The 25,843-nt window shown below is 44.1% G+C and overlaps 1 long non-coding RNA gene across 2 annotated transcripts in view; it reads right to left on the bottom strand.

Moving 5' to 3' along the window:
* The window catches only part of LOC141083526 (uncharacterized), a 34,192-nt gene that overhangs the window by 4,769 nt on the left and 3,580 nt on the right, over nt 1–25,843 (bottom strand). Inside the window, exons 2-3 of one of the 2 annotated variants that reach the window (XR_012230738.1) lie at nt 12,096–12,203; nt 2,588–2,711 (exon numbers count right to left, since the gene is read on the bottom strand). This is a non-coding gene — a long non-coding RNA (uncharacterized lncRNA). Of the gene's footprint in view, nt 1–2,587; nt 2,712–12,095; nt 12,352–25,843 lie in introns of those variants that run through there. The other variant, XR_012230737.1, reaches the window with a different exon arrangement.

The following is a 25,843-nucleotide window of genomic DNA, read 5'->3' as shown; positions in this document are numbered from 1 at the left end:
CACGATGATCTTCCGTGGAGAACAGCAGCATCAGCTAATGCCACCGCTCTCTAGGGGCCCCCAGGAATACAATGACGGGAGGTAGGTATCCTTCCGCACTGTATTCCTCTGCCACTGTAAAAAAATAGTCCTTAGTCTCACTTTTGGCATTGCTGTGTGAGAAAGTTCCCACGCAGCTTTTGCCATAAAGTGAGACCAGTGAACTATAGTAACCTCTCAGTGATGCACTGCAGGAGATCGTCGTGGGACACTCGTGGTTTTCTGTGGATCAGGGAGTATATCGGTTGTTTGTTATTTTAATATTTTTTACAGTGAGATGACACTGGCTTCGGGGATCAAAGTGACAAGTGATGGTGAGTATGAATTTATGTATGTACTCTGTTATATGTACTGTATGTCTATATGTATGTATTGTATGAATGTATGAATGTATTGTATGTAGTATGTATGTATGTATGTATGTATGCTGTATGAATGTAGTATATATGTAGTATGTATGTATGTTGTATGAATGTAGTATATATGTAGTATGTATGTAGTATGTATGTATGTTGTATGAATGTAGTATATATGTAGTATGTATGTATGTTGTATGAATGTAGTATATATGTAGTATGTATGTATGTAGTATATATGTAGCATGTATGTAGTATGTATGTATGTTGTATGACTGTAGTATATATGTAGTATGTATGTAGTATGTAGTATGAATGTAGTATATATGTAGCATGTATGTAGTATGTATGTTGTATGCATGTAGAATATATATGTAGTATGTATGCAGTATGTATGTATGTTGTATGAATGTAGTATATATGTATGTAGTATGTAGTATGTATGTATGTTGTATGAATGTAGTATATATGAAGTATGTAGTATGTATGTATGTTGTATGAACGTGGTATATATGTAGTATGTATGTAGTATGTATGTTTGCTTTTTTACATTCAACACATTAGCCGGATGATGGGAGTAATACTGTCCCATCATTGGCTAATGTGTCACTTATTGTCATTGTAGCAGGCATAGCCCGATGTGACTTGTAGTCCCATCGGACGATGACTGCACACACACTCAACCCCCAGCAGGCCCGCACAGACCCCTGGCAGCCCGCACAGACCCCCGGCAGGCCCGCACAGACTCCCGGCAGGCCCGCACAGACTCCCGGCAGGCCCGCACAGACTCCCGGCAGGCCCGCACAGACCCCCCCGACAGCCCGCACAGGTCCCCGGCAGGCCCGCACAGACCCCCGGCAGGCCCGCACAGACCCCCGGCAGGCCCGCAAAGACCACGCATCATGATGCGCACAGACCACGCATCATGATGACATCATTTCAGCAGCCAATCACAGCCACAACACTGACTCATTGCATTATGGGAACTTCCGATTCCGGTATTCGATATTGTAAAAATATCGGTACTCGGTATCAGAATTCCGATACAGCAAATATCGGCCGATACCCGATATTTGCAGTATCGGAATGCTCAACACTAAACATGAGCTAAAATACTCGACTCTGAAAACTAGTGGTGTGGCTGTTTCAAGATGCACAATAAGGACGCATTTGAAGAAAAATGGGCTGCATGGTCAAGTCACCAGAAGAAAGCCATTACTGCACAAATGCCACAAAGTATCCTGCCTACAAAATGCAAAACAGCACAGAGACATGCCTGAAAACTTCTGGAACAAGCAAATTTGGATTGATGAGACCAAAATTGATCTTTTTGGCCACAACCATAAATGTTACAATTGAAGAGAGGTCAACAAAGCCTATGATGAAAAGAACACCATTCCTACTGTAAAGCACGGAGGCGGATCGCTGATGTTTTGGGGATGTGTGAGCTACAAAGGCACAGGATGCTTGGTCAAAGTTGAAGAAAAGATGAATGCAGCACATTATCAGCAAATACTGGAGGTAAATTTGCAATCATCAGCATCTCTGAAAAAAGGCCAAGAAAGCAAAAATTCTGCCGGGATATATAAACTTTTGAGCACAACTGTATGTGACTTGGTTAATAACCCTCCACCTGTTTTTTATTAGTTTTCTAACCTTTCTTGAGGGTTGTTGCTGAATCAATTTTAAAATGAATTAATCTTTTTTCAAATGTAGTGGAAAAATGTCTATCAACTTCTGAAATGTGTTCTATGCTCAACATATCTAACACTATTTTAAGCTGCATCCGTGGATATGATGTCCAGAAGCTTTCACCTCAGTAGACATAGTGCCTCCAACCAACTCTTGCTGGGAGCTCTTGGGGAACGTTGGAGGGTGTTCATATTTTGACAGAGATTGACTCAGGAAACCTCAGACTACACTCTGCACACACTCACAAGAATTGAGATTGAAAGACTTAGCAGGATTATTTATAGAGAGATAAATAGTTAAAATGCAGGAGGCATTACAAGGAGCAACAAAGTAAATAATATTATGCAATCTGAGATAAGAGGTAGAATATGTATTTGCAGTAGGTTGGAATGTTAAGGGTGAAACTTTCCCTTTAAATGACAGCAGACCCACTCCTAAACAATTACACTTAACACATAAATAACTGCAGCAATGCAAAGAACACAGTCGAAGCATCTTACCTGGGCCAAGGAGAAAAAGAACTGGATTTTTGTTCAGTGGTCCAAGCTGTTGTTTTCAGATGAAAGTAAATTGTGCATTTCATTTGGAAATTAAGGTCCCAGAGGCTGCAACGTGTTACGACAGCTGTAGATTTATACTTTAAATTAATCAATAGCAATATTATGTTTTATTTTACTAATTGATATAAATCCAATAATAACATAGTAACATAGTAACATAGTTATTAAGGTTGAAGGAAGACTTTAAGTCCATCTAGTTCAACCCATATCCTATCCTAACTTGCCCTAACATGTTGATCCAGAGGAAGTAAAAAAAAACCCCATGTGGCAAACAGTAAGCTTCACATTGGGGAAAAAAAATTCCTTCCTGACTCCTGAAACGGCAATCAGACTAGCTCCCTGGTTCCACGCAATATTAAGGAAATTAGTGTATATACCCTGTAATATTATACTTTTCAAGAAAGGCATCCAGTCCCTTCTTAAATTTTAGTAGAGAATCGCTCATTACAACATCACATGGCAGAGCGTTCCATAGTCTCACTGCTCTTACAGTAAAGAATCCGCGTCTGTGAGTATGCAGGACACCTGATAACTTATTATTTTGTGATCGCTATAATCCAAGTGACCCTCAACCCTTATATTTGATATGTGGTCTGGCCTGTTGGTTAATATTAGGTCTAGCAGTGCCCCCCATCTTGTTGGGTCCTGAACCAGTTGTGAAAGGTAATTGTCTCTCATAGTTGTCAAAAACCTATTACCCTTGCTGGAACTGCAGGTTTCGGTTCCCCAATGTATTTCAGGGTAGTTGAAGTCCCCCATAATAATGACTTCTCCTTGAGTCGCTGCTTCATCTATTTGCTTAATGAGGATATTCTCTGTTGCTTCCATTATTTTTGGAGACTTATAACAAACCCCTATCAGTAATTTATTATTTTTTCTCCCTCCCCTTATCTCCACCCACAGGGACTCTACATTTTCATTAGATTCATATATATTATCACGCAGGATGGGTGTTGAGGATGATTTTACATATAAACACACGCCTCCTCCTCGCTTATTTGTACGGTCATTTCTGAACAGACTATAGCCCTGTAAATTAACTGCCCAGTCATGGCTCTCGTCCAGCCATTTCTCAGATATCCCCACCATGTCATAATTATGTTCCAAAAACATTAACTCCAATTCCTCCGTTTTGTTGGCGAGGCTTCTGGCATTAGTATACATGCACTTTCTCTCTGTACCTCTGTTCTTTGTTAAATTATTAACTGTTCTAACTCCACCCTTCATGCCACCCCCACCCGCAATTTCATTATTTGTGCCAGGTCTCTATCTGCACTGTCTTCCCCTCCTATTAAAGAATACTCTCCCTCCCATCCCTAGTGTAAACACTCCTCCAACCCTCTAGCCATTTTCTCCCCCAGCACAGCTGCACCCTCCTCATTGAGGTGCAGCTCGTCCCTAGCACAGAACCTGTAGTCAACTGAGAAGTCGGCCCAGTTCTCCAGGAACCCAAAGCCCTCCTTCCTACACCAATTCCTGAGCCACTTATTAACCACCCTAATCTCCTGTTGCCTCTCTGGCGTGGCACATGGTACAGGAAGTATTTCCGAAAATACCACCTTGGAGGTCCTTGCTTTAAGCTTGCAGCCTAATTCCCTGAAATCATCTTTAAGGACCTTCCACTTACCTCTAACTTTGTCATTTGTGCCAATGTGCACCATGACCGCTGGATCCTCACCAGCCCATCCCAGTAATCTGTCAACCCGATCGCCAGGTAGGCAGCACACCGTTCGACGATCCCTGTCTTTGTGACAGATTGCCCTATCTGTTCCCCTAATAATTGAGTCTCCCACTACCAGAACCTGTCTGGCCTGCCCTGCTCTCCTATTTCCCCCTTACTGGAGCAGACACTCCTCCAGCTTTCAGAGGACATGCCTTGCTGCAGAAGTGCTACTCCTGCACTAACACTCCCCTCATCTGCCAACTTAGCAAACTTATTGGGGTGTGCCAGATCAGGACTAGCCTCCCTGGTGCTTTTCCCTCTACCCCACCTTCTAACTGTCACCTAGCTAGCTGCTTCACTGTCCTGCAGCTCCAACCTAGCATCCCCCCCTCATCTATCCCATTGAGCATTTGCTCAGTGAGCAGAAGACTCCTTTCCATATTGTCTATGGATCTCAGTGTTGCCAGCTGCACATTTAGATTAGGTATCTGGGCTTCCAAATGCACAATGTTCTCACATCTCGCACAGCAGTATGCACCCTCGACCGGCTGTTCATGGATTTCATACATGCGGCAAGATGTACACTGTGTCATGATCCAGTGTTGGATCTGGCGGTATTAAAAGCACAAAGTGAACTTTTTTTAGGCCTGTTTCACACTTCCGTTTTTTCAAATCCGTCAAAATCCGTTGTTTTCCGTAAAAAAACGGATCCGCCATTTTTTGCAGGATCCGTTTTTTTTGTCCCATAGACTTCCATTACGGTTACCGCGGATCCGTCAAAAAAACGGATCCGTTTGCATCAGTTTCCGTCAAAAAAACGGAAACGGATCCGTTTGGCGGACACAAAAACGGAAGTGTGAAACAGGCCTTACTTTGGTTGAGTTCAAAGGTGTTTTGACTGTCCCCGGTGGTGGTTAGCGGTATCGCACCATAGGTTTAGGTTAATGTTCACTTAATTAGGGATCAGGTGTGACACCCTTTAAAGGTGTGCTCAGGGGGTTCACTCACTGCCTGTGATATTGTGAGTTTGTGTTCACTCTGAGTTTGGAGAGCCTGGATGAAGGATGGAGCTGGTGAGGAGTCCTGCGCAGCTTAGCCAGGGGGGAAGAGTGTCAGCTATGGTGTCTGGACGAAGGGCTGGCATGGCATGGTGGAGTCGCAGTGATGGTGTCAGCGGGAAGTGTCTGCATGGGCTGGTGGAGTGGCGACTATGGAGAGTGGCACTCACCATGTGGGACTTGGCCGCTGAGCTGGACTCAAGCATGCTCGACTTCGTGTCAGCAGCTGAACTCATCCTTGGGACTCTGGTTCTAAGCAGCTGCAACTGGTTTTGGACTCTGCTCCAAGGCTGCACTAAGGTGAAGGATCCTGTTATGGTGATGGATCCAGGTGGAGGAGAAGATGCACTCAGGTGGAGGGCTCTGTTGCTGGGAGCGCATGCAACAGAGCAAAGCTAAGTGGTGTTTCCCCTGTATTGTCTCTTTCCTCATGTGTGTTATTAGTGCAGTGGTGGGATTAGTTTCCGCACCGACCTATTCCCAAGTGAGGGTTTAGGGTCAGGGCGAGCTAGGGCGTTGAGGTACGCGTGCGGCGCCCGGTGCGAAACCGGCATAGGGAACGTTAGGAGTGCAGGGACACTGGCTCAGGGGAGCTCAGGAGGTCTCCAATTCCCTTTTCCCTATTGCAGGGCCCACCATTGTTAATGTCTCCCAGGTCCCCCTTATTATTTAAATTCGCCATACTGGAGGCAGGGTTTCCAGAATGTTTATTAACGTGTAATACCTAAATTCGCCAGGTGGAGGCGGCGTATCCACCTGCACGTTTTTATTATTTAAATGCGCCCCACTGGAGGCGGTGCATCCAGGGTCACGTGTGTTATGGGTTCGCCTTGCGGCATCATCTGCGTCCAGACACACGTGACCATGACACACTGAATGGCATTGGCAATAGTGGAGCACATCCTAATGGGGATTGCACCAGACAGAAAAGATAAGCAAAAATAAATAAAAAGTATTAATAAAATATAACAGCAATTCAGTAATACCTCCCTTGGAAACTCCCTGACTCCAAAGTCACTGAATCACAAGTCACACACTTACCACAGTTTACACTTACACGCAGGTCACACTCAGCTCGTTCACACTCGCTCAGGCAGAAGATTTAAAAGAGACATTTTTTTCCTTTTTACCATCACACCACCCTGCTTCTCAATGCACTCCTTTACAGACATCATCTTCTCTGTCCCCATTAGGGCTCACAATCTACATACCATATCAGTATGTCTTTGGAGTATGAGTGGAAACAGGAGTACTCAGAGAAAACCCACTCATACATTTGGTGGAACATACAAACTTCCTGGTGGGATTTACATTGCAAAAAGTTTAATTGTGGATCCGTTGATTTTTCACACTTTTTGAGAGGAGGAAAGGAACAAAGACCATATTTCTAGTTTACAGATTCCTAACAGACGTCTAAATAAATTGTGCTGAAATAGACACCAGCACAGACTCTCAATTAATTCAGAGAGATCTGAGACCAGGAACCTAGATAATTCAATCCCCAGACCAGTCCCAAAAAAGAAAAACACAGACTAGATTTCACCCCCAAAAAACAGAATCCAGGCTAGACCCTAAAATAAATTATTACCAGAAAACAACTCAGACTCCAGACTAGACCTTTACTTTAAAGTGTACCTTTCACCAAATTTTTCATGTTGAGCTGGACACACGACATAATAGTGACTGCAGAGTGGCATAAAATGTTTTGGCTTGTTTTTAATATTGCCTCTCCAATGGGGAGATATTAGCAAGGTGGTACCAGAAGTTCCAGGATTAAAAATGGGCTATTGCATAGTTTCCTTGGGTCAGTCGTCAACAGAAGTGGAAGAGAAGGGACTGGCATGGATGCTACAGGGAGCAGTGCAGGTAAATTAATTTAGAAAAAAAGAATATATTACTACAGAACTTCTTCTATAGTTTCCTTCATTGGAATTCTATAAGGGAAGTCACTGGTTTAGACAGCAACAATTAGAACCGTTGTGAGCCCTAATGAGGAGATTGATGACAATGCCTGTAAAGTGTTGCGGAATATGATGGCACTATTTAAGTAAGCATAAAAAGCATAAGTAAGCATAATAATATTTCCCATAAAACAATAATCCCTAGCACATCTCAGTCATCAAGGCTTGGATTCAGAAGACGTGCTGGAAGATTCTGGAACGATAGTCACAGTCACCAGACTTGAACTCTATAGAAAATCTTGGGTCCAATTTAAAGATAGTGGTTGTAGCACAGAAACCCAATCTAGACCCTATGCTCGGTGCTTATCTCAGGTATCAATACCGTTTTTTTGCCAACTCCTGAGGAAAGTTCTCTCAAGCAAGATGGGCTACACCTACAAGCATCCTTACAAATGCAAGTGTACCAAACTACTAGCCGTTCACCTAGTCAAGCACAATACCATAACCAGAGGCGTAGCTAGGGTTTTGGTTCAGGGGGGCGAAACTTCTGAGTGGGCCCCTAACCAGAGAACCTAAGCAGATGACCGCGCTGTTGCCAAAAATAATCTATTTATAAAAAGACCAATATTGATATTACGTCTCCGCTGCGTGCCAGTCTGACTGCAGTGCAGCTCCTGACATCGGAGCAGAGTTGCCGCCGAAATCAGCGTGGGAGCGAGGAGAAGAGGTGAGTATAGTTTTTTTATTATTTATATAGTGATTCTTGGTTGCATGATTATGATACACCGTATGGGGGGCGGCAGCATGATACCCGTATGAGGGGGCAGCATGATATACCTCGTATGAGGAGGGGGCAGCATGATACCCCGTATGATGGGGGGCAGCATGATATACCTCGTATGAGGAGGGGGCAGCATGATACCCCACATGAGGGGGAGCAGCATGATACCCCGTATAAGGGGAGTATCATGATACCCCATATAAGGGAGAGCAGCATGATACCCCATATAAGGGAGAGCAGCATGATACCCCATATAAGGGAGGGCAGCAGGATACCCCATGAGGGGGGCAGCATGATACCCCATATGGGAGGGCAGCATGATACCCTGTATGAGTGGGGTAGTATGATACCCCACATGAGGGGGGGCAGCATGATACCCCGTATAAGGGGAGTATCATGATACTCCATATAAGGGAGGGCAGCATGATACCCCATATAAGGGAGGGCAGCAGGATACCCCATGAGGGGGGGCAGCATGATACCCCATATGGGAGGGCAGTATGATACCCCATATAAGGCTATGTACACATGGTGCGGATTCTGCTGAGGATCCACAGCGTCTCTGGCCCTGCGGGTCCGCAGCAGTTTATGCTGCGTTGTACAGTACCTTTGTTTCCAATGGTAAAACCAAAAACGCTGTGCACATGCTGCGGATTTTTCCGCGTGGATTTGCTGCGGGTTACAATCCGCAGCATGTCAATTGTTTGTACAGAATCCGCTGCGGTTTCACATCTCCTCCATTGTAGAGGTGTGAAACCGCAGGGCTAAACCGCAGTCTAAACCGCAGGTAAACTGCAGGTCTTTTTGACCTGCGGTTTTTCCAAAATCCGAGCGGAAAAATCCACACAACCGAAAACTACGTGTGCACATAGCCTAAGGGAGGGCAGCATGATACCCTATGGGGGGTACAGCATGATACCCCATGAGGGGGCAGCATGATACCCCATGAGGGGGGCAGCATGATACCCTATGAGGGAGGGCTGCATTATATTCTGAAGGGGCTACATTATATTCTTTGGGGGGCTGTATTATATCATATGAAGGGGGCTACATTATAGAGAGAGAAACAAAGAACAGAGAGAGAGAAAGAACAGAGAGAAAGAAAGAAAGAAATAACAGAGAGAGAGAGGAAAGAAAGAACAGAGAAAGTGAGGAAAGAAGAAACAGACAGAGAGAAAGAAAGAAAGAAAGAAAGAAAGAAAGAAAGAAAGAAAGAACAGAGAGAGAAAGAAAGAGAGAGAGGAAAGAAAGACAACAGAGAGAGAAAGAAAGATTAGAGAGAGAAAGAAAGAAAGATTAGAGAGAGAGAAAGAAAGATTAGAGAGAGAAAGAAAGAGGGGAAAGAAAGAAAAAACAGAGCAAAAAAAAGAACAGAGAAAGGAAGAGGGGAAAGAAAGAAAGAACAGAGAGAAGGGAAGAAAGAAAGAAAGATTAGAGAGAGAAAGAACTAAGAGAAAGAAAGAAAGAACAGAGAGAGAGAAAGAAACAGAGAGAGAAAGAAAGATTCTATAAAGATACTGTAGCTGCCCGGCACCCATTGTAGTGCCCACCTGAGCCTCCTGGTGCAGGACATATCATGATCTGCTCACATGGCCGACATCCCCGAGTCCAAGGCGATCCCGCTGTCCGCGCTGGAGGAGGAGGACATGGTGATGGATCTGAAGCATTCCCTGAAGTGCCTCCATGGTTCCGTCACAACCTCCTCTCGAAATTACCTAATTTCCGCTCAGCTTCTAGCACGTCACTTCCGGTGGAACGTCACGTGCAAATTTTAACACGTTCCTCGGGGCTCCGCCGTGTACGCCTGTGTCCGCGGGAAAAGTAAGCTCTCGGCTGGGGCAGTGGGGCAGACTCTCTCTCAAAATCAGGGCTGTCCTGCTGGATCTGTGACGGTTGGGAGGCATGAATGCTCCCCACCATACACCTTGTACACTCATGGCTCTGCACACCTCATACACACACGGTTCTGCTTTCTATGCCTCATACACACACGGCTCCGCTATGTACACCTCACACACACACGACTCCACTCAGTACACACATGGCTTCACTCCATAAACCTCGTACCCATGCAACTCTGCTTCGTACACCTTGTACACATGCGGCCACGCTCTGTACACCTTGTACACACATGGCTCCACTCCGTAAACCTTGTACACATGTGGCTTTGCTCCATACACCTCGTAAACATGCAGTTCTGCTCTGTACACCTCATACACACATGGCTCTGCTCCGCTCCGTATACATACAGCTCAGCTCCTTACACTTCGTACACACAGGGCTTCGTTTCGTACACCCTGTACACATGTGGCTCTGCTCTTTACACCTCATACACATGGCTCCACTCCGTACACCCCGTACACATGTGGCTCCACTCCATACACCTTATACACACATGGCTCAGCTCCGTACACTTTGTATACACAGGGCTCCGTTCCATACACCTCGTACACACACGGCTCTGCTCCGTACACCTCGCTCATACACACATGGCTCCTCTCTGTACACCTCGCTCATAGACACACGGCTCTGCTCCGTACACCTTGTACACACACAGCTCCGCTCTGTACACTTCGTACACACACGGCTAAACTCTGTACACCTCGTACACACACTGCTCTGCTTCATCCACCCTGTAAACCCCTCCTGACCCACACATACACTTCCCCTCATCCAGCACCATGACAACCAACCCCTGATCATGTGACCCATGACTCATCCCCTCCTGTGACCTCATCACAGGTCCTGTGCGTGCAGAAGAGATAGAACATTGCAGAGCAGGGAGATGATCGATTCTCCCTGCTCTGCCACAGCGTAGCTTTGGGTGGGCCCCCTCAGAGCGTGGGGCCCAGGGCCACTGCCCCCTCTGCCCCCCCAGTAGCTACACTACAGACCATAACCCTAACCTACATACCTCTGTATTAACTGACAACATATACCTCTATAATAGATAACCTATTGAAGTAGCCTCTAGCAACATAGTGCCAGGCAAAATTATTTTAGGTGACATGTCACCTTTCAAGAAATAGTCCCCAACCACTAACACATAAAGAGCAAATCACCACACAACGCAGTATAATAAAATATTGTGACAATAGCACCACAATAAAAAAGTACATTCAACACATTGAACAGCATTAAATGGCAATTGAGGTAATGAGTGATTTTCACATCCTAAGGCCTTATTCACATGTATTTTAAAAAATAGTTAAGCATGTTTTGAGTTTACAGAACCAAATTCTCTCAATCAAGTGAACTCGTGTACAAAAAGATTGGACAGCATACTGATATCATCCATTTTGCATCTGTCTGCTGTCTTGTTCTCATAGACTGTTTGCTTGGAGAAGCTTGGGAAACCTCTATCAATTTTGGCATTGCCAAAAATTACACATAGATGTTAAAAAAGGACACATGAAAAAATCCAATGAAAAACTGTTCCAGAACCCCAGATGGAAAAAAAATTAATATTTGTATCTGACATAGATATAGTGACAGATTACAAATGGAAAGCATATGCCATGTATATTATGGTACAGGGCTCATGCCACCATGTACATCGAGCGAGTGCAATCTGATTTTTTATCAGATAGCACTCAGACCAATGCTATTCAATGAGGCAGCGCTGAAGCATGATTTTTTTTCATTAACAAGAGTGTGCCAGTGGGAAAAAAAAATCTCCCACGCTGCGTTTTCACTTTGCCCTGAAACTTACCTAATGTATGTAATAAAAGTAGTTCTAATGTTTTAGATATCCATAGGTATGCAAGCACATAAAAGAGCAACTTTGATACGTTATTCCATGCGTGACCTTTGTATTGATTCCTAGCATCCCTTTAATCACTCCTTGCTTCCTGACTGTCACAATTGAAACCGACAATATCTGAAAGTAAATAACTTGTCCTGACAGTCTGAAGACAGAGGAGACAATCGGTTGGTAATGAGATAGGAAACAATTTAAATGCGCCTTTCTATAGATGAACAGCAATTTTCTATTGCACTGCCGAAACATTATTTGTTTAGAACTTTCAAAGTTGTGTCCTTTTACCTTGAAATCTTGTCTTCGCTCCTTTTGGCTGCGAACTTGTTAAACCTCCATCCTTGGCAGCATGGTTGAAGAGCAGGTAATGAGCCATGGAAGAACAGCCATCTGTTGCTGGAGATATTTAGATTTATATTGTGCAGTTGTTGGTGAGAGCAGGAATTCATAAAACAACAGAAAGTGACAGAGAAAAGGGCAAGAACATAAAAAAAGCTATGATACAGCTGCAGCCAATGATATTGGAATGAACGACTAAAAATAAAATCCACCTTCAGTTATATAAGTGCCCTCACGAGGATGAGAAATTAGCTTAACGCAAGGAAAATATTTAAGGAATTCTACGGCTACATACAGTGGGGCAAAAAAGTATTTAGTCAGTCAGCAATAGTGCAAGTTCCACCACTTAAAAAGATGAGAGGCGTCTGTAATTTACATCATAGGTAGACCTCAACTATGGGAGACAAACTGAGAAAAAAAAATCCAGAAAATCACATTGTCTGTTTTTTTTTCATTTTATTTGCATATTATGGTGGAAAATAAGTATTTGGTCAGAAACAAAATTTCATCTCAATACTTTGTGATATATCCTTTGTTGGCAATGACAGAGGTCAAACGTTTTCTGTAAGTCTTCACAAGGTTGCCACACACTGTTGTTGGTATGTTGGCCCATTCCTCCATGCAGATCTCCTCTAGAGCAGTGATGTTTTTGGCTGTTCGCTTGGCAACACGGACTTTCAACTCCCTCCAAAGGTTTTCTATAGGGTTGAGATCTGGAGACTGGCTAGGCCACTCCAGGACCTTGAAATGCTTCTTACGAAGCCACTCCTTCGTTGCCCTGGCGGTGTGCTTTGGATCATTGTCATGTTGAAAGACCCAGCCACGTTTCATCTTCAATGCCCTTGCTGATGGAAGGAGGTTTGCACTCAAAATCTCACGATACATGGCCCCATTCATTCTTTCATGTACCCGGATCAGTCGTCCTGGCCCCTTTGCAGAGAAACAGCCCCAAAGCATGATGTTTCCACCACCATGCTTTACAGTAGGTATGGTGTTTGATGGATGCAACTCAGTATTCTTTTTCCTCCAAACACGACAAGTTGTGTTTCTACCAAACAGTTCCAGTTTGGTTTCATCAGACCATAGGACATTCTCCCAAAACTCCTCTGGATCATCCAAATGCTCTCTAGCAAACTTCAGACGGGCCCGGACATGTACAGGCTTAAGCAGTGGGACACGTCTGGCACTGCAGGATCTGAGTCCATGGTGGCGTAGTGTGTTACTTATGGTAGGCCTTGTTACATTGGTCCCAGCTCTCTGCAGTTCATTCACTAGGTCCCCCCGCGTGGTTCTGGGATTTTTGCTCACCGTTCTTGTGATCATTCTGACCCCACGGGGTGGGATTTTGCGTGGAGCACCAGATCGAGGGAGATTATCAGTGGTCTTGTATGTCTTCCATTTTCTAATTATTGCTCCCACAGTTGATTTCTTCACTCCAAGCTGGTTGGCTATTGCAGATTCAGTCTTCCCAGCCTGGTGCAGGGCTACAATTTTGTTTCTGGTGTCCTTTGACAGCTCTTTGGTCTTCACCATAGTGGAGTTTGGAGTCAGACTGTTTGAGGGTGTGCACAGGTGTCTTTTTATACTGATAACAAGTTTAAACAGGTGCCAATACTACAGGTAATGAGTGGAGGAAAGAGGAGACTCTTAAAGAAGAAGTTACAGGTCTGTGAGAGCCAGAAATCTTGATTGCTTGTTTCTGACCAAATACTTATTTTCCACCATAATATGCAAATAAAATGAAAAAAAAACAGACAATGTGATTTTCTGGATTTTTTTTTCTCAGTTTGTCTCCCATAGTTGAGGTCTACCTATGATGTAAATTACAGACGCCTCTCATCTTTTTAAGTGGTGGAACTTGCACTATTGCTGACTGACTAAATACTTTTTTGCCCCACTGTATGATAATTCACTTCATAGGGAGCTTTGTGCTAGATATCTGTTACAAAATAAAGAGAGAAAACAAAGTTCTCAGAAATATTGATCAAACAAATATTTTTGTGCTTCTGTTTTGACTGCTTAAAAGCAAGCCAAAGAAAATATTACATTTTGAAAGAAGATAAACATTTTATAACTATGGGTTCGCAAGTCCTTTATATTATTCTCCTTATGTGTTTTATCAAATTGATACTAAATGTAACAACTGATAGTGGCAGCTATTATATTGCTATTGGATGTGCCACCTTGATTTCACAAAACCTCTAATTCCATTTTATTGTGCCTCTTTATGAGTTACCTTGCATAACATATAATCATCAGCCACTTGTACAATGTGGAAAGTTGGGTGATGACAATCCCTTAGGACATGTTGTAATAAAAGCACAGTGGCTCAGTGATGAGCGAGGCCAATCTACGTGGGGTTTATAGGGCTGATTCATCTAAGCTTTTATGTCACAAACGTAGCATAAAAGCTTTGAAAAGTTGTCATTTCTTGCACACCTCGGCGTTGTACAAAAAAAAATCTGACTTTTCCCGTTTTCAGCGCCGCCCAAAAAGGCAGTAGTGGGGTGGGGCTTCTGTGGGTCAGGGCAAAATCATGCCAGCAGTTGTATACAAAAAATAGAAAAAGTGTCAATTCAGCTTACCACTCCTGTGTTAGATATAAGCATCTCAGGAGACTTCCAGGGTAGACAGTCTGTGGGCTGTGTGGTGCTTGGGGTATACAGTGGTCTGGACTTCCAGGTCAAATAGATCTCAATGGTCCAAAAGGAGATGTTCTCCAGCACCATAAGAAAAAAGTTAAAACTTATCCTTTAACCCCTTCACTACCAAGGGTGGTTTGCACGTTCACTTCCAGGCCAATTTTTACAATTCTGACCACTGTACCTTTATGAGGTAATAACTCTGAAACGCTTCCATGGATCCCGGTGATTCTGACATTGTTTTCTCAAGACATATTGTAATTCATGATAGGGGTAAAATTTAATTCAAATAACTTGCATTTATTTGTGAAAAAATGGAAATTTGGTGAAAATTTTTAAAATTTTGCAATTTTCCAACTTTGAATTTTTATGCCCTTAAATCACAGAGATACAGCACACAAAAAACTTAATAAATAACATTTCCCACATGTTTACATTACATTAGCACAATTTTGGAACCAACTTTTTTTTGTTAGGAAGTTATAAGGGTTAAAAGTTGACCAGCGATTTCTCAGTTTTGCAACACCATTTTATTTTTACGGACCACATCACATTTGAAGCCACTTTGAGGGGTCTATATGATAGAAAATACCCCAAAAAAACACCATTCTAAAAACTGCACCCCTTAAGGTGCTCAAAACCACATTCAAGAAGTTTATTAACCCTTCCGGTGCGTCACAGGAATTTTTTTGAATATTTAAAAAAAAAATGAACATTTAACTTTTTTTCACAAAAAAAATAATTCAGGTTCAATTTTTTTTATTTTACCAAGGGTAACAGGAGAAATTGGACTGGAAAAGTTATTGTGCAATTTGTCCTGAGCACGCTGATACCTGACATGTGGAGGGGAATCACTGTTTCTGTGCATGGCAGAGCTCAGAATGGAAGGAGCGCCGTTTGACTTTTTCAGTGCAAAATTGGCTGGAATTCAGATCGGACGCATGTCACGTTTGGAGAGCCCCTGATGTACCTAAACAGTGGAAACCCCCCACAAGTGACCCCTTTTGGAAACTAGACCCCCCAAGAAACTTATCTAGATATGTGGTGAGAACTTTGAACCCACAAGGGCTTCGCAGAAGTTTATAACGTACAGAGGTACAATTAAAAAAATCATATTTTTTCCACAAAAATGATCTTTTCACCCACAATTTTTATTTTCCCAAGGGTAACAGGACCCTAAAAGTCATTGTGCAATTTGTCCTGAGTACGCTGATACCCCATATGTGGGTGTAAACGACTATTTGGGCGCATGGCAGAGCTCAGAAGGGAAGCAGCGCCATTTGACTTTTTTGGCTGGAATTGAGATCGGCCTCCATGTCGCGTTTGAAAATACCCTGATGTACTAAAACAGTGGAAACCCCCCACAAATGACACCATTTTGGAAACTAGACCCCCCCAAGGAACTTATCTAGATGTGTGGTGAGAACTTTGAACCCTCAAAGGCTTCACAGAAGTTTATAATGTACAATTAAAAAATCATATTTTTTCCACAAAAATGATCTTTTCACCCTCAATTCTTATTTTTCCAAGGGTAACAGGACCCTAAAAGTTATTGTGCAATTTGTCCTGAGTACGCTGATACCCCACATGTGGGGGTAAACCACTATTTGGGTGCATGGCAGAGCTCGGAAGGGAAGCAGCGCCATTTGACATTTTTGGCTGAAATTGAGATCGGACACCATGTCGCATTTGGAAAGTCCCTGATGTACCAAAACAGTGAAAACGCCCCACAATTGACACCATTTTGGAAACTAGACCCCCCATGGAACTTATCTAGATGTGTAGTGAGCACTTTGAACCCCCCAGTGCTTCACAGAAGTTTATAACGCAAGGTCGTGAAAATAAAAAAAATCTTATTTTTTACACAAACATGATCTTTTAGTCACCAATTTTTTTATTTTCCCAAGGGTACCCTGTGAAATTGGACCCCAAAAGTTGATGTCCAATTTGTCTTGAGTATGCTGATACCCCATATGTGGGAGAAAACTACTGTATGGGCACATGTCAGGGCTCGGAAGGGAAGTAGTAACGTTTTGGAATGCAGACTTTGATGGAATGGTCTGCGGGTGTCATGTGCGTTTGGAGAGCCCCTGATGTACCTAAACTATTGAAACTCCCCACAAGTGACCCCATTTTGGAAACTAGACCCCCCACGGAACTTATCTAGATGTGTGCTGAGCACTTTGAACCCCCAAGTGCTTCACAGAAGTTTATAACGCCCGGGCGTAAAAATAAAAAAATCATTTTTTTCCACAAAAATGATATTTTTGCCCCCAATTTTTTATTTTCCTAAGAGTAACAGGAGAAATTAGACCCCAAATGTTGTTTTGCAATTTTTCCTGAGTAGGCTGATACCCTATATGTGGGGTTAAAACACTGTTTGGGCGCATGGCAGAGCTTGGAGCACCATTTGACTTTTTCAACGCAGAATTGGCTGGAGTTGAGATCAGACGCCATGTTCCATTTGGAGAGCACCTGATGTGCCCAAACAGTGGAAACCCCCAATTATAACTCCAACCCTAACCCCAACACACCCCTAACCCTAATCTCAGCCCTAACCCTAACCCTAGCCCTAACCATAGCCCTAACCCTAATGGGAAAATGGAAATAAATACATTTTCTTTTAATTTTATTATTTTTCCCTAACTATGGGGGTGATAACGGGGGGGGGGTTTGATTTACTATTTATGGCAGGTTTTTATTTTTGGCAGCTGTCATACGCTAAAAGACGCTTTTTATTGTAAAAATAGTTTTTCCATCACCACATATTGAGAGCTATAATTTTTCCACATTTTGACTCACCGAGTCATGTTAGGTCTTATTTTTTGCGGGACGAGTTGTCGCTTTTATTGGTATCATTTTCGGGCACGTGACATCTTTTGATCATTTTTTTATTCCGATTTTTGGGATGCAGAATGAACAAAAGCCAGCGTTTCACGAATTTCTTTTGGGGGGTGCATTTACACCGTTCTGCCTGCGGTAAAATTGATAAAGCGCTTCTATTCTTCGGGTCAGTACAGTTACAGCGATACCTCATTTAGGTTTTTTTTATGTTTTGGCGCTTTTATGCAGTGAAAACAATTTTATATAAAAAATAATTATTTTTGCATCGCTTTATTCTGCGAGCTATAACTTTATTTTTTTTTGCTGATGATGCTGTATGGTGGCTCGTTTTTTGCAGGACAAGATGACGTTTTCAGTGGTACCATGGATATTTATATGCGTGTTTTTGATCGCGCGTTATTTCACTTTTTGTTCGGCGGTATGATAATAAATCATTATTTTTTGCTTCGTTTTTTATTTTTATTTTTTAAGGGGTTCGCTAAAGAGGTTAACTAATGGGACAGTTTTATAGGGCGGGTCGTTACGGACGCGGCGATACCAAATATGTGTACTGTTATTGTTTTTTTTTTTAATTTCCAAAAAATGACTTTATTAGGGAACTTTTTTTTTTTAATTTATTTAGCGATTTTTTTTAAAATTATTTTTACACTTTTTTTAACTTTATTACATTGTCCCGGGGGGACATAACTGTCATGCAGGCATGATTTGTCACAGGCACTGCACAAGGCTTCCTCGTGCCTGCGCTTTGCAGGCACTGAGGAAGCCAGCTCCCTGCAGGTCCCCGAAGGTCCCCGTCGCCATCTTGGATCCGGGGACCTGCGGGGATGAAGCCCCCCGCAGCAGCGCTGCACATTGTGCTGCTGTGGGGGGCTCAGGGAAGCACGGAGGGAGCACCCTCCCTGCCGATGCTCCCTTTAACCCCCCCGGTAGACCGCGATCGTGTTTGATCGCGGTGTGCAAGGGGTTAACGTGTCTGGGGCCGGGTGTCAGCTGTGATAATTAGCTAACATGTGTTGGGGGCCGGGTGTCAGCTGTGATAATTAGCCAACACCCGGCCGCTGATCGCTATGACGTAATATTGGGAATTAGGTCCAGGGTCACATGGACGGAATATTACGTCCATTGTAGGTAAGGGGTTAATAATATAGGATAAAAAATGGCAGAATGTGCACATATAAAAAAAAACCTTAAGGGCTTCTCTACCAATAATGCATATGCTTAATGTTTTTTTTTTTCAATATGTGCACATTCTGCCAATTTTTTTAACCTATACGATTAAGGCTATGTGCACACGTAGCGTTTTAAAACGCTTAATAAAAACCGGACTCCTTCCCAGAAATCGCACGTTTTTTTCCGCGCGATTTCACCGCGATTTTATCGCGATTATGATTGCGATTTTGCTGCGATTTTCGCGTGCGATATTCAAGTACTTTCCAAGCGATTTGAAGCATCGCTTGGAAAGTGATTGACAGGTTGGTCACACTCGTCAAACATAGTGTTTGACAAGTGTGACCAGGTTTTTACTATTGAGGCCGCCTATGCGGCATCAATAGTAAAAGATAGGATGTTAAAATGCTAAAAAAAATAAAAAAATCGGTGTATATTTACCTTCCGGCGTCCCGCGCTGCATTCCCGGGCCTCAGCGTTCCCAGTAATGCCTTGCGAGACCTGTGATGAGGTAGTCTCGCTTTGCTATAGCGATCTCGCGAGACCTCTAGAGTCACGCGAGACTACGTCATCACAGGACCTTGCCGCAAGGCATTACTGGGAACGCTTAGGCCGGGAATGCATCGCGGGACGCCGGAAGGTAAATATACCCCGATTTTTTTATTTTTTATTCTTTTTTTTACAGGGGTATGGTACCCAGGGCCTGGAGGACAGTCTCCTCTCCTCCACACCGTGGGTACCAACCGCACATGAGACGCTTAACTTCCCGCATGGTGGGCATAGCCACATGCGGGAAGTAAGCGATTCTCATGAATTCCTATGGGTGCGGAATAGCGGCAATTCTTTGCGATTCCGCACAAAGAATGAGCATGCTGCGATTTTTTCCGCGATGCGATTCCGCCGCAGAAAAAAGCGCAGCATTAGCACAGCATGTGCGGAATGCCATAGGAATGCATGGGGGGCGTTCTGTATACGATTTTGAAGCGTTTTCGCGCCGAAAATCGCGGCAAAAACGCTTAAAAATCGCTACGTGTGCACACAGCCTAAATCTTAATTTAATTTTTTTTTTTTGGTGCTGGAAAAAAAACACGCCCTATTCAACCATTGAGAGCACGATCACACCTGCATATCTGATCCGGTCGGGTGTACAGTAATGAGCCATGAACATTACAGGCACTCTAAGGGCAGAGACAAACTGGCAGATTTTTCGTCCGAGAATCGGATCGTAAAACTTGTCCTGGCCGGCACCTCTCCTGATCTGAGCATGACAGCGTGATGGATTACTATGCAGCTGTCAAGTTCAGGTCAGGAGAGGTGCCTGCCAGGGCAAGTTTTACGATACGATTCTCGGACAAAAAATTTGCCAGTGTGTCTCTGCCCTGAGAGGAAACAGCAAGTAATTTGGGCTATTACCCCAGTCATCCTGCAGAGTGCATTCAACAGTATGGAACGGCGCGTTTAGGTGAGCATCGATGTGAATGGTTGACATTTTCAACACCTGCTTGAAGACATCAGGTTCTCATGGACCGAGATATGTACAGTCCAATTTTCAGTAGGACAGATTGTCTCTTTTAGAAGTTACAGCAATTTTTCCAGATAAAGTAATGAGTGAATCAGCCTGTAATACTGGTTTCTTGGGTTCAGCAGAGTAAATGTTTCAGAGGCTCATTCCACAGAACATTTACCAGCTTGTTATATTTGCACACATGCTGTATGTGAATCAGCAATCAAAATGAACCCTAGTGGCAAGTATTTTGCCTCATAAGTCAACTTCAAATGAGGATATCATCTGCTAGACCTTTGGAGTCCCGTTGTAATTGAGTTCTATTATTGTATCCAACAGTGGATCCTCTGATAATTTGTTGGGAAGCCCATACATCAATATCTTGTCCCAATTTCCCTTTGAGATAAAAATGACACTGTATTGGCCAGTCCTGAAACATCACTGTTCTCAATGTCTTGATGTCATAATATTCTGATAGTTTGATAAAATCCATAAGCAATAAGAATCTTTCCAAAAACACTCTCTGGTTTTGATATATAAACATTTTTACTACATGACATTTTAGTTCAAGACCTAGCTGGTAATTCTTGGTCATTTTTTTTGTCATTTAAAAATTATATAGTCTGTGACAAAATCTAAACCAATGGTGCTACAATTTAATGAAGACTGCTGGATGCTGGAATTATTGTGAGACATGAACAGTCTTGAAAGTTGGTGAATCTAATGTATTTTCTTTATGTCATAGGCACACAATTCTGGTTCAACAAATTGCAGACAAAATTGAAAGCAGAGAGACCTGCTTGAGAAAAATGATAGTACTACATATGGCATTTGACACTTTCAATGGTTTCTACAGCTGAAAGATAAGAATAATATGTCAAGTAGACAGGACATGCGGAGCAGATATTTGGAAAAAAAAAGCACTTTGAATCTTCTGTTAATGAGTTGCATTGTGACCAACCGGTAAACTCTACAACATTCCCAGTAAACTACACAATTAAGCAAAGTTCACATATGCCATTTGTTTTTACAATTTTGATAATTTCATGTTTTCAATTGAAGTGTGATATCCAAACACTGTATGAATTCACACATCAGGTTGTGAAGTTCGGTAAAGCAGGCCCGCAGACAGTCCGTGTTCGAATCACAAAATCCAGTAAGTTTAAGTAAAAAAAAACCACACAGAGCAAAGTCCTTTATTTGAACAAAATATTCCCCAACCCTCTTTTACCTATTTATTAGCATAAAAATAAAAAAAATCAAATTTATACTCACCTGTATGCCGATAATCCATAATGCTGATGTCCCACAACGATTCCCAACACTGCTACATTTGGTTGCATTGCTGAGCAATGACAAATGTTACTGCTCAGTCCGGTGACCATCTCACACTGAGCTGAGTGTGAGAATGCACCTGCTTAAGAAACCACTGGAGCCGTAGGCGGAGGAGGACATGACTTGGGGATGGGTGGACCTCTACTCCTGCAGCTTTTTTGGTATAGTGGTGTAGATTTTAAGCAAGAGTGATGTTGCTTTCAGAGTAAGAAGCCCAGTATGTCTGTGCCTGGTGGGTTATTGTGAGGAGGGAGGGGCTTATATAGAACAGGAAATCTGTCTCTCTCCCTCTTGCTTACACAGGGTGAACAGGAGGAAGCATGTCTGCAGTGTCAGGGAGTATAATTCTGGGGTTATCACCTCACATTACAGATGATAGGAGCACATTCACCTCAGACATCATGTACTAGTGTAGTATCAGCTCCTACATTATGTATGGGATCAATATTACCTCAGAAATTCATGTAGTTGCCATTTTCCTCATGCACATGCTACATTTTCCTCACAGACTGTGAGACAACTTCTGTGTGACCTCCCTGCAGACATGTTTGATATACTACTCTGCATTTACCTCAGACATTGTGACGAGTGTCAGCTTACGCTGAGTCGTTTTTCTTGAATGAGTGGACCCTCTGGGCCGTGGCACCCACCCACCTAGGGCGAGCTGACCTAGTGAGGAGCCACCCCCTATACAGGGAGTGTCAGGGGCAAGACCAAGGGGGTGAGCCACCAGGGCAGCTGGATCAGACCGCCGGCTCAGGGAAACAAGACAAGGCGAGACAAGACGTTAATTCAAAGTAACTTCATTAAGGAACACTTCAGGGTAATAACAGGTGCCAAACGTAAATACATAGGGAACACATAACAAAGTGCATGCAAGGGCACGCCAAAGTCCAAAGCATGGTAAGTGCAAGATGGTAGGCAGGGGCACGATGACAATGGACTCCGGACAGCAGGCAATGATCAACCAGGACATCAGATTCTGCAGCTCTGTAGGCGATCGGCAGGATCCGGACATCCAGTAAGCAAACCAGGGTTCCATGCAAGGAGACAAGACAAAGTTAGCAACAGGATGCGTGTCAAGGAACACGCCGGAGTCCAAGACAGAGTGCGTGCCCAAAGACATGCCAGGATCCAAGATAGGGTACGGTGGCATCGGAATCTGGGGGGCTGGCATCGACTGACAGGATCCAGGAATCAGACTGCGGAAATCAGGCCGCAGTCATCAGGGTCCGGACCTCTGGCAGCGGTCGGCAGGTTACAGAATCCGGCAGGCATACAGGGTAAAAAGCAGAGCAAAGTAAGCAAAAGACTTTGTGCAAGAGTAGAACGAAAACGCACAGTGCGAGAACCAGCGTGAGTGCAAGGGAGCACAGAAACCACGGCTGGGGCACCGGCAGGCGGTACCGACGGTGGCACAGGCAGGCACGACTAGAGGCGGCACAGCTGAGGCACACACAGGCGATAACCACTATAGCACTGGACGGTGGGCACGGCTGAGGCACACAGGCGAGCATGACTAGAGGCGGCACGGCTGAGGCACAACAGGCAGGCACAGGGTGACCAGGTGTGTGCATGAGGGCACGGAGCCACAAGGCAGGGCTAGGCAAAGGTACAGGACAGAGACGCATGCGAAATAGCATGGCAAAGCCTAGTACGAAAAGTGCAAGGGTGCACGAAACATCAGAGCCAAGGCATAGGGTAAGAGGCAGAGTCCTGCGCATGCAGAGGGCATGCCAGGGGCAAAGTACAAGATGAGGGCTGCGCGTGTAGTGAGGCACACCAGGGACAGGGACAGAGTCTAGCAGCAGAGCATAGGCCGAAGCCCAGAGCCGGGCCAAGGGAGAGCCTTGGGACTAGACAGAGTACAGAGTGGAGGCCTGCACGTGTAGAGAGGCACTCCAGGGACAGGGTACAGAATGGAGGCCTGCACGTGTAGAGAGACACGTCAAGGACAGGCTACAGAGCGGAGACCTACACGTGTAGAGAGACACGCCAGGGACAGGGTACAGAGAGGAGGCCTGCACGTGTAGAGAGACACGTCAGGGACAGGGTACAGAGCGGAGGCCTGCACATGTAGAGAGACACGTCAGGGACAGGGTACCAAACGGTGGCCTGCACGTGTAAAGAGACACGTCAGGGACAGGGTACAGAGCGGAGGCCTGCACATGTAGAGAGACACGTCAGGGAAAGGGTACAGAGCAGAGCATAAAAAGGAAGCATAGCGAGGACCAACAAAGCATGAAGGACAAGACGAGACAAGAGACGGAATACGAGCACAGAGCGTGTAGAGACGCACGACAGAGCAAAATGCAAGGGCACAGAAAAGAGGGCGTGACCCAGCAGACCAAGCAGCCATGCAGGGAAGCAACACAATACTCAGGCCCTGAGCATAGGAAGGGGTGGTCTGATATAGGGCATAGCATCTCCACTTCCGGGTCAGGACCAGGGGAGAAAATCCAGTTCAGATCCTCCAGGATCACAGGGAGCAGTCACATGATCAGGATTCCAGACATGCAGGGATGATTGCAGAGCCAGTGCTGAACCCTAGGCAGGTCACATGATCAGAGTTCCAGACATGCAGAGATGATTGCAGAACCAGTGCTGAATCCTAGGCAGATCACATGATCAGAGTTCCAGACATGCAGAGATGAATGCAGAACCAGCCTCTGCTGGAACAAAGGAAGGACACATGAACAGGGGTTCTAGACATGATGAGATGATCACAGAAGGCAGAGCAGAAGCGCAGGCATCCCGCAGCTTAACAGTCATGAGGTGAGTGTGAACACCTGCTCTAGGGAACATGCAGGATAGCAGACACAAGATCGGCGTGCACACCGCTCCCAGGAACATGAGGCAAAACAGACATGGCAGACATGACAGACATTGTGTAGTGTGTACTAGTGTAATATCAGCTCCTACATCATATCTGGGATCAAGATTACCTCAGAAATTCATTTAGCGGCCATGTTCCCTCACTTATTGCAGAGGCAGCTTTTGGGTGACCTCCCTGCAGACATTTCTGATATACCACATTACTGCTATATTATACAGAGTCTTCATGAGTTCTGGGTTTATGTATGATAGGACAGAGCAGGGACACATACAGTGTCTGCCATTACTATGGTGTAGCTGGGCAGTCACATGTATTAGAGACACAGGTGAGAGTGAGAGAGGAGCAGTCGGGGGATGGTATATGTAAGATGATGAAAGGCTGCACTTCATATTAGTGCACTGTATACTGACCCTGCTGTGTGCTGATTATCCCCCCTTCCCAGTTATGGAGTCTGATGATCTGTATGTGACCTCATCTCTGTTACATACTTTGATGCTGGGTGTGCAGCTCCAGTGTAACCAGGTTACTCACTATATGTGGTATATGTGTAAAGGCTCTATTCCTGTGCTGTATGCTTAACCTGTACCACAGGTCTGTATACATGATATCACTCCTCACTCTGCTATATACGGATCATGCTGGGTATAAACATCCTGTGTCTCTAGGTTATTTTCCAGGCTGTACATATAATCTAGGCATGACTTCCAGCTTAGTGCTTGATTTCTGTAGCTATTGCTGCCTTTAGTCCTCATGTTACATGCTGTCCTGCCGGATATATCCATCCTGTTTCTGTATATTGTCTCCCTCATATGTTGCATGATCAGAGTATAAATACCAAGAGCTTATTTTATATTACCTAAGATGGTGGATAGCACAGGCCTGAATGGTTTATGTTTTATCATGTGTAAAATAAATTATCGGTGAGTAACTTGGCACATTTGAGTGGGCACTAATAACTCAGCACATGGCGGGCGGTGAGTGGGCACTCCTAGTGTGATGCTGCACATTGCTCTGGAAAACACATCATGGGCCCAGTTTTCAGCCCTGTCTCTCGTCTATTGTAATTGTATGTAGTAGAGTGACTGACTGGGATACAGAACTTGCAGTTTTCTGCTCACACACCTATGGCTGCAGGCAGCTTATTATTATATTGGACCTACATATTTCTTACCATTTATGCACAGCTGGTGATTAGAGTCTGTCTGTAACTGCTGTAGAGGAGCAGGCGGCTTCTCATTTATTGTTACAGCATATAACACAGCATTGCCCATCTCTGTCTATTTCTGGACCTTACGATGGGATATTTTCCATTATTAACCTGTTGTATACCTTGGTTGTAAACCTGCATGGTTTTCACCCTCACTTATCC

The sequence above is a fragment of the Dendrobates tinctorius genome, unplaced genomic scaffold (genome assembly GCF_039654945.1).
Source record: "Dendrobates tinctorius isolate UK_male_01 unplaced genomic scaffold, ASM3965494v1 ptg000005l, whole genome shotgun sequence".
Lineage (NCBI taxonomy): Eukaryota > Metazoa > Chordata > Amphibia > Anura > Dendrobatidae > Dendrobates > Dendrobates tinctorius.
The sequence above is the reverse complement of the archived record's forward strand: the minus strand, read 5'-3'. Positions and strand labels throughout refer to the sequence as shown.